The sequence below is a fragment of the Lygodium microphyllum genome, chromosome 24 (genome assembly GCF_053477565.2).
Source record: "Lygodium microphyllum isolate KBCC chromosome 24, Lygodium_microphyllum_v1.1.10, whole genome shotgun sequence".
Taxonomy (NCBI): Eukaryota; Viridiplantae; Streptophyta; class Polypodiopsida; order Schizaeales; family Lygodiaceae; genus Lygodium; species Lygodium microphyllum.
In genome coordinates, this window is record NC_141158.1 from 71,037,060 (window position 1) to 71,050,833 (window position 13,774).

Below are 13,774 nucleotides of genomic sequence, written 5' to 3' on the forward strand. Positions count from 1 at the left end.
AAACCATACGAGACCTTATGCAAACAACACCTTGCTCCTACTATTTGAGATATCATTCAAGCTACTCTACAAGAGCTAGGGTGATGGTTTTTGGGTAAAGCCATATTGGATATTTCTAAATGATGTAAATCTCTATTAATATAAATCGTATTGTTCCAAAAAGAAAAGACACTTAAAGGAATCACAATTTTCAAATGCAAAGCTCATTGCATTTCCATTCCCTCGCACAAGAGAAAATTTAAGCAAAAATGTCATAAACCTTGAGATCGTGTGCATCTGTGTTGGCATGTCTGTGTGTGGGGAGTCATGAGCCAGTGCTATGACCCCTACATCTAATCCTCCCTCACAATGCTTGTCTAGTAGGAGCAAACCAAGCCCCCGCACAATGCTTGTCCAACAGGAGCAAACTAAGACCCAGCATTCATCCATTGCCCACAAGCAGGGTGCAGACCTGCCCCACAGGAAAGATGAGGATGACAAGAATGCTTCCGCGGTGAAGATTGACTTCAAAGCTGCTTACCTCAAATCTCAACTGCTTTGAAAGGACCCTCACTGCCTCAGCCAGAAGCAACCTACCCAAGTTTTTTATCTTGGGTCTTGTGCTTCTCAGTATCCTCATCCTCATCATCATTTGCAACCACAGTGACTCCTCGGCCCTCCTCTATGTACACTCAGGCCCAAAGAGTGCCAAGAAGAATCCATACCTTGAAGTAGACTTCAAGAAGATGCACAAACTGGTAGATACAAGGAAATTCCATGTTGTCAAGGCAGAAAAATGGATCATGATAATAGCCTCTGACTCTTTCAGGAGCAAGTTCAAGCTATGATGAAAATGTAGGGATGGCAAGTTGTTGCCGTTGGAGATACAGACACACCAAGTGATTGGGAAGTGAGATGAGCCATTTTCTTATCAGTTGAGCAGCAAGCAGCTCTTTGTTATAGGATCCTTGCCCACCTTCCATATGTTTCATATGTGAGGAAGAGTGTTGGCAATCTAGCATGGTGCAAAGGTGATCTATGATGCAAATGAGAATGCATCCGTAATAGAGGGGATCTGAGCAACCACTTTGACTTGGAGCTATCTAATAACAAGAGCAATATTTTATTGCACTATTTGTCATTTCATAATAGAAAAATTGTCAACCCTTACATTCACTTTGGCCAGAGATCTGTGTGGCCTAGGGGCTTCCCTCTAGAATCTATAAGCAGCATAAATGCAAAGCTTTGTTATGGACATGTGCCAAGTGGAAAACAGTCTATTCTTAGCAAGGATTAGCCAATGGGTTCCCTGACGTTGATGTTGTGTTTTATATTACTCAAAAATCAGAATCTAAGTTGTTTGATATCAAGTTTGATACACAAGCCCCTCCTGTTGCACTTCCATAGGGTATGATGGCTCCCATTAATCATCTCAATACATTGTTCCATTCTCAAGCTTTTGAGCGCTCATGCTTCCTCTATCAGTAAACCCTCGAGTTTCAAACATAATGAGGGGATATTGGGTGCAAAGACTCTTATGGGAGATTGGGGGTTATGTAACACTATATCCACCATTGATCGACCGGCAAAATACCTTGAAGCCACATTTCTTTGAAGACGACAAGGAATTACATGACAGTGTTGACACGCTGGCTGACTTTTTGGTCTCTTGGAGATCAAAAAAGGAAACCTTCTTTAAATGAGTTGATGATCTAAGCTATTGTGGCTCAAGCAGGTTTTTGGACAGCTCAAGATGTGGATTATACTATGGCTTGGCTTCAGGATCTTGTTTCAGTGGGGTGTACCCAACCAAGAATGTTCACTCTTGAAATTGACAGGGGGAAAGCTCTGACAAATCATTCAGTACATTGGGAGTTTGTGCCTTTGGCACTCCCTTCCACACACCTTGGTGTGGTTGACGCTTCAACAATAGGCTTTGAAGTTGGAAATTTTCTCAGATGGGGAAAGAAATACTCTTTTACCTCAATGTGGATATACATGCTGAAAGTTATCAGGACATTCCAATAGCTTGTGTTTGTAGTTCATATCATTTTTTGTGAAGGTCTAATCCATAAACAAAATCTTGTCTTGATGTCTTGGGAGGATTTTTAGTTCATAGATTTATGAAGGACATAAGTATTGAGAAATGAAGCTATTGTCCCAGGGGGTGCCTTCTCTTTGGTATTCTTTAGTCCATCTTGTATTGGTAGAGTTTTTCACAACTAAAGCTTTGAAAGTAGTAGGTTCTATTATGTTGGAGTGTTAATGCTTCTGAAACATACTAGGATGCCTTCAAAGACATGCCATGTGTCAGAACTGAAACTCAAAATAGGAATGGATGTCTAAAGCGGGCCAATTTTTTGACACTAGATTCATTGTACGAATTTCCAAAGAATGGAGTGATAGAAACTTGCTTTGATGATGTTGACATAGGACAATTAGAGGAGAATGACTTTATTACCACACAGAGTTGTTGACCCATGAGCCATGCAAGCATGCTTGGAAGATGTTACAGATGAGGAAAAAAACCCATTAGCCATACTCTTGCCATTATGACAGTGTGCCAATACATTTTTCAAGTCTTGTGGAAACAATGAGACGTGGAGACAAAAGTGCTTCAAGCACTACCAAATAGGCCCTTCTTTAAACTTTTACCTCTGTTGTGATTGCCAAATTTTGTAGAACCAATTATTAGCATTCAACTCTTTGGTCATCAAGGGATTAATATCAATCAAAATACATGATCTATATATCCCAAACATTCCCTTCAGATGTTGTTGTCACAAAACCAATATCAAGTAGCTAATTGGATGGATGAATCTACTTTTTTATACACATTGGAGTTTTTTTTGTTAATCATCACTTTTTCTTTTGCAGACAACTTTCTCGGATCTTTGAGAATTATCCAAAAGCATAGGGGTTCCTGTTTATTAAAGATCACATTATTTTGAATTATTGGAACTTATTGCAAGTCAATAAAACTAAATTCTGGAATTTACAAAAGGTCAATCTGTCAACTTTCTACCTTGAAAATTAACTCCTTTGTAAATTTGACTTTAAAAATATCATGTTCAAGTCTTTTAATTTCATTTAATGTAGATTTTATGTGAGGATCAAGAGTTTATGTAGATTTTATGTGAGGATCAAGAGTTTGGTGTGGGGTCCAGGCTGTTGTACAGTATATAGATGGAATGATTTCAATAAGCCTTTTTTTAAAGTCCAATGGTTAAGACACATAGTGTTGGTAGCTGTTGTTCACAATACGTTGTAATGTTGAAACAAGCTATCGATCGACCTACTGCTCTCTTTGAACTATAAGCACATTGTCTAGTGAAAATGGCATTGTAGAGCTTATTCAAACTGATTTGAACGGCCAAAAAATCAATTGTAATTGATGTATCCACTTTAGCAAGGTTGTTCCTCCTTTCCAGTTTATTGCTGCAAGAATTATCCTGAAAACATGCTAAAAATAGGCATCATCTTATCTTAATAGGATGCTTGGGGTGACCACGAGCTTTTGTATAATGTATTCCCTTCAATTCTTAGATATGCCTGCTACTGCATTGTAGAAGATATCCAAAACACAAAGAGATATTCATTATTTGCTTGCTACAGACTCTAAAGTTTGAAGGTATGGTCAACAAAGATGCTTAGGGTCTTCATCAAGAAAAGATTCTTACACTATTGAACATAATTAGATGTTGTTTTGTCCTAGACCATTTGATCTTATGCTAAGGAATCTGAGGAACAGGTAGGAATGAGCTTGATGCAAGTTAATGTTCATGTTACATGCTGCATTTAAGTAGCTTGATTGGAGAAAAGGATTTGTATAGTTGGCCTTTTAGGTTTAGGAGTAGCATTAGTAGAAGAAGATCAAATCAGCCCACTCACTATCATTCCAAACTTACTATCATTCTAGGCTTAGCTTGGAGCAATTTTTTTGAGCTTTACAACTTCACCAGCTACAAACAAACCAGCAATTGAAGTTTCATTTTGAAGACCAGTTTGAACTCCACCACACATGTAATGTATTGCTAGTACCATAGATATCAGGATACTTGTTAGTACTCTATTGGCTTCATTTGGTCTTTCTAAGCAGCCTTAGCCATAGCTTCAACATACCGATTGCAACATCAGTCTGAGCATAGCTCCTTTGAAGGTCTTCAATAATCTATTCAGGATTCAATAGGCTTACAAAATTTTCTTTCTTCTTATGGTTGCTTTCTCATGGAAGTCCCAGAATGGGCAATGGGTTAGGCTAAGTCATCACTTGAAGCATCAGATTTGCAAGTCCCTTTGTGCTGATCTAGATTTGAACACTATTTCTCTCTTCTTGGTATCTAAAGACTACCAACAAAAAAAGATCAATATACTCCTGTTTGATCTCTAGAAATTGTCAAAGAAAAGTTTGTTCCTCACCCTATGCATAGCAATGTCCTAGGAATACACAGATCTTGGAGCACACATTAAAGTGGAAAAAATTGAGTTCGTGGCAAGATAGTAGCCTTGTCATTGCTAACAAGCCTTCTGATAACTGGATCATCAGTAGTTGTAACCTTGAAGAAGTTCCTATTCTTGAATTGCCCCAAATGCTTCTCACTCTTTGGAGTCACATGGTCATAAGTCTTATCATAATATTCAAGGTCACCACACATGAGAATGTCCTTTGGCTCTCCAACATCGAACCTAATCTAGGTGAATGTAGTAAAATGGATCTAATCTAGCATAGTCCATTCAGACTGAATGTCAACAGAACTGCGAAAGACAACAATCTCAAGGCATTGCGTATTCTAGATCTGATTGTAGAGTCGGTTGTGGCAGAGTTTCTCTTTCTCATCCTCATGCTTGCTAGAGAGTTAAAAACTATAGAGCTATCCTAAAGCTTAATAAAGCAGCAACAAGATGAGCTGCTCATGTAGGACTACCATTTTGATGTGAATACCTTACTGCCAACCATGTTGACCTCCCTAATTATGTCAAACAATGGGGGAGGGGGAGGCAGTGGTGCGGACAAGGCATCATGTGGTCCACCCTAATCATGCGCCCATCCAAGAACTGATTATTCATTTTCTATTGTGTGACATCTGCTTGAGCCTCCTCAAGGAAGGTGACAAAGCTGAAGCCCTTTGACCTATTCATCTCGCAGTCCATGATGACATGGTAGTCGATAATCTCCTTGTGTGCTTGGAAGGCCTTGTAGAGGGATTCCTAAGGCCTTCTGGAGGGACTCCTCATCAGTGTTGTATGCTAGGCTACTAACAAAGAGGTGGGACATGGCTCGTATCTATACAAAGCTAAATCCATGTTTGAGGGCTTGGCCTCGCATATTTTGATCCATCTCTTCTCTCGCATATTTTGATCCTCTTTCCTATCCTTGGTATCATCATGTTAGTCTCAAAAATCTTTGTCAAAGAATATGTCACATACAATAATTTACATCCATCAAATGCAGTCTTATCTTATCTAGAAAATTGTCCTATAAGACCATCCTGCAGAAAACTGCTCATATCTTTTGAACCATAACTCAAATCACTAAGCTTTAAAAATAGAAAATGTAGCCGCGTTGATGTACAACTTTTTTGAAGACATTGGGATCAAATCCTGAAGTTTTCAGCCCCTAAAATTTTATGCGCAACCTACAACTGCTCATTATAACATGCTGTCCCGGTCAGATATCGACCTTCTCGACTTTGTATCTCCTGCGTACGAACATGGGTATTAACCAAACTTTGTAGGACCCTTCCCAAGGTATCAAATCCCATTTTGGATGCATCGTTCACTATTAATCCTCTCCCAACTAAAACAATTTTACACATCTTTAGTTTAGTTGTGTCTATTCAATGCAGTTTTCCAACAGCCATATCGCCCTCCTAGGTCAAACATCCACTAGATAGTCGACCAATAAGGCATAAATATATGCAAGACATCCCTTTCAACTTTAAATAACTTGTATATCATACGGAATATGCCAAGATCAAAGATCCACATCATTAACCTACTTAATCTGTTTAGGTCATCTTTTTTTGCATCCCGAATGACGGTATCCTCTATAACCTACATCAATGTCTCTCTTGTATTTTCTATTATTTCTTTACCCTTAACGTTATCCATATTGTCTTTCTTAGTATCATTCATTCCTTCAAACATTGTAGCATCTACATCTTCAATCTTAATATCTGCATCATCAAAATCTGTAGCATCCACATCCACAAACTCTATGTCATATTCGAGCTCTTATTTCATCCTAAATCTCTATATCATTTGCAAGCTCTTCCATAGTTTCCTCTGCATCATCAAGTTTTTTTCATCCTGCATGTAATGTGCTCCATCTGCTAATATTGCATGTGTAACTACCATTAATGCATCTGCATTGTTAAGCAAAAGTCGAAATCTCTATATCTTTGGTATTCTCCTATAATGCCTTAGTGATATTGGTACCTTGCCTCTATTCTCTAACCATTCACTGAGCTCTATTTTTGAGGCCCTACATGTTCTTGACTTGGGCTTCTCTTTTCTCTCAATTCATGGTCTTCCTAGTCTCAGAACTTGTATTGTCTACATCAAGTTAGATATCTTTGTTGCAAATTCTTCTATAGGAGCCACTTTTGTGATAGGTTGGTAGGAGAGGGGGCTACAGGGCCTCATGTCCGTCTCAAATGTCTCTATGCCACATACAATACTTTACATCCATTAGATTCAATCTGATCCTATCCAGAAAACTATCCTACAGGACCACCATGCAGAAAACTGCTCGTATCTTTTGAACCATAACTCAAATCACCAAGCTTTAAAAAGTAAAAATGTAGCCCTACTCGTGATCTACAACTTATCTGAAGAAAATTGGACCAAATTCTGAAGATTTAAGCTCCTAAAATTTTCTGTGCAACTTGCAACTATTCATTACAGCATGTAGTCCTAGGTAGACATTGGCCTTCGCGACTCTATATCTCCTGTTGAGATGGCAAGCTCAACACATGTGGACATGGATGATGGACCGCCTGGTTAGATGGGTCCACACGTCTACACTTAGCACATCGGTGGTCATTATGCATCTCACATGGCCACTGACTCATTACTTATTATATTCAGGTCGTTACACCTATTTACAGCTGGCATAGTTATAGCGCCAGTCGACTAGTGTAGTTGGTTATGCATTGTTTGACTTAGTAGGCCACTTTCCTTTTATGTTGTATCTTATCTATACTTTGTATACATTGTAAAAAGTGTGGAAGAAGAAGAAGAAAGCAAGAAAACGTTTGGCCTCCATCTCTCTTCTTGTCTCTTGAGTGAGCTTCTCTTTGTGGATTTTGTGTGTGTTCGGCGCACCATCTTGAGCAACCCCCTCCACCACGCAATTCTTGACATGGTATCAGAGCCACGTCATTGAGAGAGGCTGATTTCAAAGGTTGAAGTGAAGGAGAAGAAGCAAGGTTCGAGCAAGCAAGCTACCGGTAAGAATCTCTCCCATTCTTCCACTCCTTCTCTTGGATAGTGCCTGTGGAGGCACGAGAAGTAGGGCAGAGCAAAAATCTCAGATTGCAGTGAGATTTGGTGTGCGCGAAGAGCGCTGTATATTCTGCAGACAAGCCCTTTAGGGCTATCCCGCAGTGATTTTGGGCATTTGAGGCCGTTTCAGGGCCCGTTTTAGAGCCGCAAGGTTGCGGACAACAGTTTCGGGGTACACTGTGACTTCGACTGTATTGACCGAACGTGGGTGCGCAGGTTACAGATTTCAAATCTGTAAGTTCAAAGGTGTTTACCAGTGAGTAAACACAAGGTTTATCTGCAAACAGGTTGCAGATTGCATGTTTTGTTGAGTAGACAGTGAAAAAGGCTGTCTGGTGTATTGCTGTACACTACAGGTCCAGCGTTGCAGGAGATTTGCTTGCTGTTGGTATTAATTTTGTGATAATGGCAGAGAACAGTGGAAGCCCCATCATTGAGAAGCTCGACAAGAACAACTACCCTTCATGGAAGTTCCGTGTCACGAACTTCCTTATTGGAAAAGGCCTCTACGAGTTCGTTTCAGGTGAAGAAAAGGAGCCGGAGGTGAGTGATCCTCCAACTGCAGAAGAGACAAAGGCACGAAAGGAATGGAATGAAAAAGACAAGAAGGTCATGTATTGGTTGTCTGCAGTAATTGACAATAATATGCTGGGACATATTAGAAATGCAGAGAATGCATATGCAGCTTGGACCATACTTGAAAGTATGTTTTCTGTAAATACAAAGGCACGAAAGATTCAACTCAAGCAAGAGTTGAATACATTAAAGAAAGGGAAGATGTCTATCAATGAGTATGCACTGAAGGTAAGAAGCATTGCAGATGCATTGGCAGTGATTGATGCAATGCCCGATGATGATGATTTAGTGTCGTCTACCTTGGGTGGACTTAACAATGAAAAGGCTTGGAAGTCTTTTGTAACTTCTGTATATGTCAGAAAGCCATTTCCAGATTTCGATGAGTTGGTCTCCCTTATGATCACTGAAGAGATCAACATGCAGAGTGAGACATCTGAAAGAAGTGGTGAACATGTCCAAGCTTACTACTCCAGTTCTGGAAGGGGACGTGGTAGGTTCTCTTCAAGAGGCCGTTGTACAGGATGTGGTAGTGACAACCAGCAAAATAGATTGAATCAGCAATTTGGCGATATGCAGGTTTCAGGAGGTCGTGGTAACTTTAGAGACAGGGGGAGCTTTAGAGGAAGAGGTGGATGGCAGAATAGAGGTTCTAACAACTCTGGTATTGTGTGCCACTACTGTGGCAAAACAGGTCATATTGCAGCCCAATGTTATGCTAAGAGAGATGATATCCGCAGTGGTAAGTTGCAGCAAGGAAACTATGCATCGTCTTCACGACAGAATGAAGACAAAAATGAATGTTTGTTCGTTATGCAGCATATGCTGAATGCTGTTACAGGAAAGGGAACACATGAAGATGTTTGGTATGTTGATTCAGGTGCATCCAATCATATGACCAGCCATGCAGAATGGTTTGGAGAGATGCAGGATTTGCAGAATGCAGGTTATGTGCAGACGGGTGATGACTCATGCCACCCAATTTCACACATTGGAAAAGTTCCCTTGTCCTTGCATGATGGTAAGACAAAGAGTCTTTCAGATGTATTACATGTGCCATCTATTACAAAGAACTTGGTGTCAATCGGTCAAATGGTAGAGCAAGGGCTGCAAGTCAAATTTAATGCAAAGGGCTGCTTTGTAGAAGACTTCAATGACAAGTGCAGGTTGGTAGCAAAGGGAAGTAGAGTTGGACGTATGTTCACTCTAGATGCTGTAATTCCTACTATGAATGCTGCTATGTATGTCAAAGGAAAAGGTGTTGTTGCAGACATTGAAATTTGGCACAAATGCATTGGACATGCAAATGTACAAAGGCTGAAATTAATGCAGTCCAAAGGGTTGGTTACAGGTTTGCCTACTTTTAAAGTTGCAAAATTTCAGAAGATATGTGAAGCATGTCAGTTTGGTAAGCAGGCAAGACAACCCTTTTCACATGAAAGAGATGTAAGCAGAAATATCCTTGATGTTGTGCATACAGACATTTGGGGGCCTACACAAAATGTATCTCTTGGAGGTAGTTCATACTTCGTCACATTCATTGATGATTGTTCTAGAAAGCTGTGGGTATATTTTATGAAGGAAAAGAGTGAAGCGTTTGAGCACTTTAGAACTTTCAAGGCTGCAGTTGAAAGAGAAACAAGCTTGAAAGTAAAGTGCTTGAGGTCAGATGGAGGGGGAGAGTACCTCTCCAATGAGTTCAGTGATTTTCTAAGGTCTCATGGGATAAAGAGACAGTTCACATGCAGGTATACCCCACAGCAAAATGGGGTTGCAGAAAGGAAAAATAGGCATATTGCAGAAGTTGCACACGCCTTGATGGCTGAAAAGAATATGCCTAAGTATTTTTGGTCTGAGGCTGTTCATACTGCTGTTTATATTATGAATAGAACTCCCACAGCTGCAGTTCATGGTATGACCCCCGAAGAATGTTTTACAGGCAAGAAGCCTGATGTTTCACACTTGAAAGTATTTGGCTGCATTGCGTATGTTCATGTGCCAGATGAGTTGCGGAAGAAACTGGATCCAAAGGCTGAAAAGCGTGTCTTTATTGGATACTCTTTAGAGCAGAAAGGGTATCGCTGTTACAACCCTGTCACATGTAAGTTCAGAGTAAGCAGGGATGTCATCTTTGATGAAATGAGCAGTTGGTATGCATCTAGTGGTGATGCATTGGATGATGATGATGATCATGACACTCATGTGCAGGCTGAAAAGCAAGAATCACGAACTCTTAGTGGACCAGAGACATCATCTGGTAGTCCTTGGTCTGGGAGACTAAGGAGTAGCTCTACATCTTCAGGTGCATCCAGTAGCACTACAAGTAAAGACAAAGGAAAGAGTAAAGTGTCAGAAGGCATTGATGTAGTTCTTGATGGAGACTCCAGTGGCTCAGAGAGCTTGGATGATGGGCTTGGCATTCCTTCAGTGAGGACTCCAGGTGTGCAGAGAGCACGTGTTAATGCAAAGACTCCATTGAGTGATCCAGTGGTACGCAGGTCTAGCAGGGTGAAATACCCTGTTAAAAGATTTGGTTTTGAGGGTTATGCAGCTCACCATTATGCTTATATGGTGAAACTAGTTGAGGATGTTGAGCCCACATGTTTTGAGGAGGCTGTTGGTCATGCTCATTGGGATGCAGTAATGGATGAGGAGATGGATGCATTAGAGGCCAATAAGACTTGGGATCTAGTATCATTGCCAAAGGGAAAGAAAGCTATTGGATGTAAGTGGGTTTATAAGATTAAGCACAATGCAGATGGTTCTATTTGCAGGTACAAAGCTAGGCTGGTTGCAAAAGGCTATGCCCAGACATATGGCATAGATTATGATGAAACCTTCAGTCCAGTTGCTAGGATGGCAACTGTCAGATGTGTGATTGCTTTGGCAGCAGCCAAAGGTTGGAGGTTGCAGCAAATGGATGTAAAGAATGTCTTCTTGCATGGTGATTTATAGGAAGAAGTGTATATGGATCAGCCAGCACGTTATGAAGATTTAGAGCATCCCACGTATGTGTGCAGGTTAAAGAAGGCACTCTATGGGCTCAAGAAAGCACCTAGAGCATGGTCTAACAAGATCAGAGAGTATCTTGTCAATATTGGCTTTTATGTTTCTGATGTTGATCACTCACTTTATGTGAGAAAGGGAGATGCAGGTTTGGTCATCATAGTCATCTATGTGGATGACTTGATTATTACAGGTGATAGTGATAGTGGAATTGCTGAAGTCAAGGGCTGTTTGAAGATGAAGTTTGAGATGAAGGATTTAGGTGAGCTAAGGTACTTCCTTGGCATTGAGGTGATCAGATGTGATGATGGTATATGGCTGTCCCAAAGACAGTATGGCTTGGATATGTTGTCCAAGTATGGTATGACTGCATGCAAACCACTTTCAGTCCCGTTGGAGCAGAATGTAAAGCTGAGTGCTGATGTTGGGGATGATATAGAAGACCCTACTATGTTCAGGAGGATAGTGGGGAGTTTGATCCACATGACCATTACAAGGCCAGACTTTGTTGAGAATCAGCAATCACACTCAAACAGCCTCTTTGTATGGAGTCTCAGGGTCAAGGATATGCAGGCTATCTTATCCCATATGCACAATGGTGCCTACTGCAGTTTCCTACTTTCCTATAAAGCATTGTACTTGCTTCCTTTCTTAATGCAATGATAGTACTCTTTTCATTTCAGTAAAGTGTCAATGTCATTGTCCACATACACAAGATTGTGTTTATGAGTCCAAGTCTCAATCTTGGAACCTAATTCACTTGTCTAACAAACAGTGTCCTTTCCATCATGAGTCTACACTTCTTTTTCCATCCTCCATAACTTCCGTTTTTGCCATGCTCTAGATCCCGCATTTCTCACATGGTATCAGAGCCCAGTTGGGCATGGCATTGCTTGTCTAGCCTCTCTTGATTCCTTTCAACCTCAGTCTAGCTCAATGTCAGCTCATGACTTCATCTCCCAACTCTACTCTCACTGAAGCTTCCATGGCAGCCATAGCCAGCAGCACCCTGTCAGATTGAGCTGCTTATATCTCACTCCACAGGTCAAATCTCTTGGAGCTTCCTTCTGGAAAAGTATTCCCCAACTCACAAAGCTTCCTTGTATCACATCAATCCAGGACATTGGACCATCTGGAGCTCAGCATTGTGAAAATCCTCAATCTCTGCTCTGTGTCTGCCATAGCCAGACAGGACCTACCTTACTTGGAGCTTCCATAACTCTTCAACTAGGCCATTTCAGCCCACAATTTCTTCTAGGGAGTTGTTCCTCTGCTCAAGGCACTTCATCCTGGCACAACAAATAACCACATTGGCAAGCTACAACTCTGGCATTGCACAAATTCGACGTCGCTGCCCCAGACTGCGCCGATTCTGTTCGCGCCCCCTGCGTGCTGCATACTGTCCACGATTTTGACGATTATGATAGGGCTTTGGTAGCCCATGAAATCAGCTTCCTAGGCATATAAAATTTTTTGAAAATGATCCACTGTAGCTCCTGCAATCAGCAAAAAAAACAGGCCCCTGTCTCAGAAACCCTAATTCCACCATAGCCAAAGCTTCAAAATCTTGACATTTTTTACTGTTTCTCTCACTGAAGTTATCAACAGTGATTTTAATCACTGAGCAATACTCTCTGAAGTTCATTAAAGTACTGTCACTCAGATCTGAAGGCATCAGCATCAAATCAAGAAGGGGAAGATCACTTGTATTTTAAAAGAGTAAAAGACTTTTGCAGATCTGGTATTCATTGACACTCAGTTAGTGTTTTTTAGCACTTGTGTCTCTCAACCAATTCTTCTGTTGCTCAAATCTAATAAGTCTGAAGTTGATTTGCTATTGTTCCCATAAATCTAACATGGGCAAAGACTCTCCAAATGCTCGATTCAAAGGAGTCGGGTTTCACACCTGGCAAACCCGCATCAAGCTCATCTTGATGAAAAAGGGTCTCTGGGCCATCACAAATGGCAAAGAGAAGAAACCTCGGGACGCGGACCTTGCAACTACTTGGCAAAAGAATGATGATAGAGCTCAGGCCATTATCAAACTGGAGCTAGACGACAGTTATATCCACCATGTGGATAACTGTGAGACCTCATAGGATACATGGAAAAGACTTGACACCCTGTTCGGTGCATAATCTAAATCATCAAAGTATGGTCTCCTAATTGAATTCTTCAGGCTTGAAATGAAGTCCAGCACATCATTTGCCACACATCTTAATTACATGGAAGGACTCCTAACCCAACTTGCAGGAATCAACATTAAAATGGATGAAGATGTTTGCATCGGTGTTCTACTTAAGAGCTTGCCTCCTGAATATAATAATGTATCAACAACTTTAATCAACATGCCAAATCCTGAACTTGTTGATATCCAGGCATCACTGTTAGAAAAAGAAAAGAAGCTAAAAACTAAAGAAGAACCAAGTACCTCTAGAGATGAGCATGCATTATATGTTGGCAACAGGTATAAAGACAAGAAGGATCAGCTCTTTTGTGACTTCTGCAAAAGGACCGGACACACCGAGAAGTTCTGCCACACAAGAAAGAGATCCCAAAAGGCCTATCTAGTCGCAGTCAAAGAAGAAGAAGAAAATGGAGCAAAGGAAGAAGAAGATGAAGATGAAGACCACCAGGATCGGAAGGACAAGACTCATCAGTCCTTGTACTCTCATAATTCTGATAGACTGTTTTGATAGCCTTGTATTTT

The 13,774-nt window shown here is 40.7% G+C and overlaps 1 pseudogene; it reads left to right on the forward strand.

Annotated features, from left to right (window-relative positions):
• Positions 1–385: 385 nt before the first annotated feature.
• LOC148015228 (putative glycosyltransferase STELLO1 pseudogene) lies at positions 386–2,007 on the forward strand (annotated as a pseudogene).
• The last annotated feature ends 11,767 nt before the right edge of the window (positions 2,008–13,774 follow it).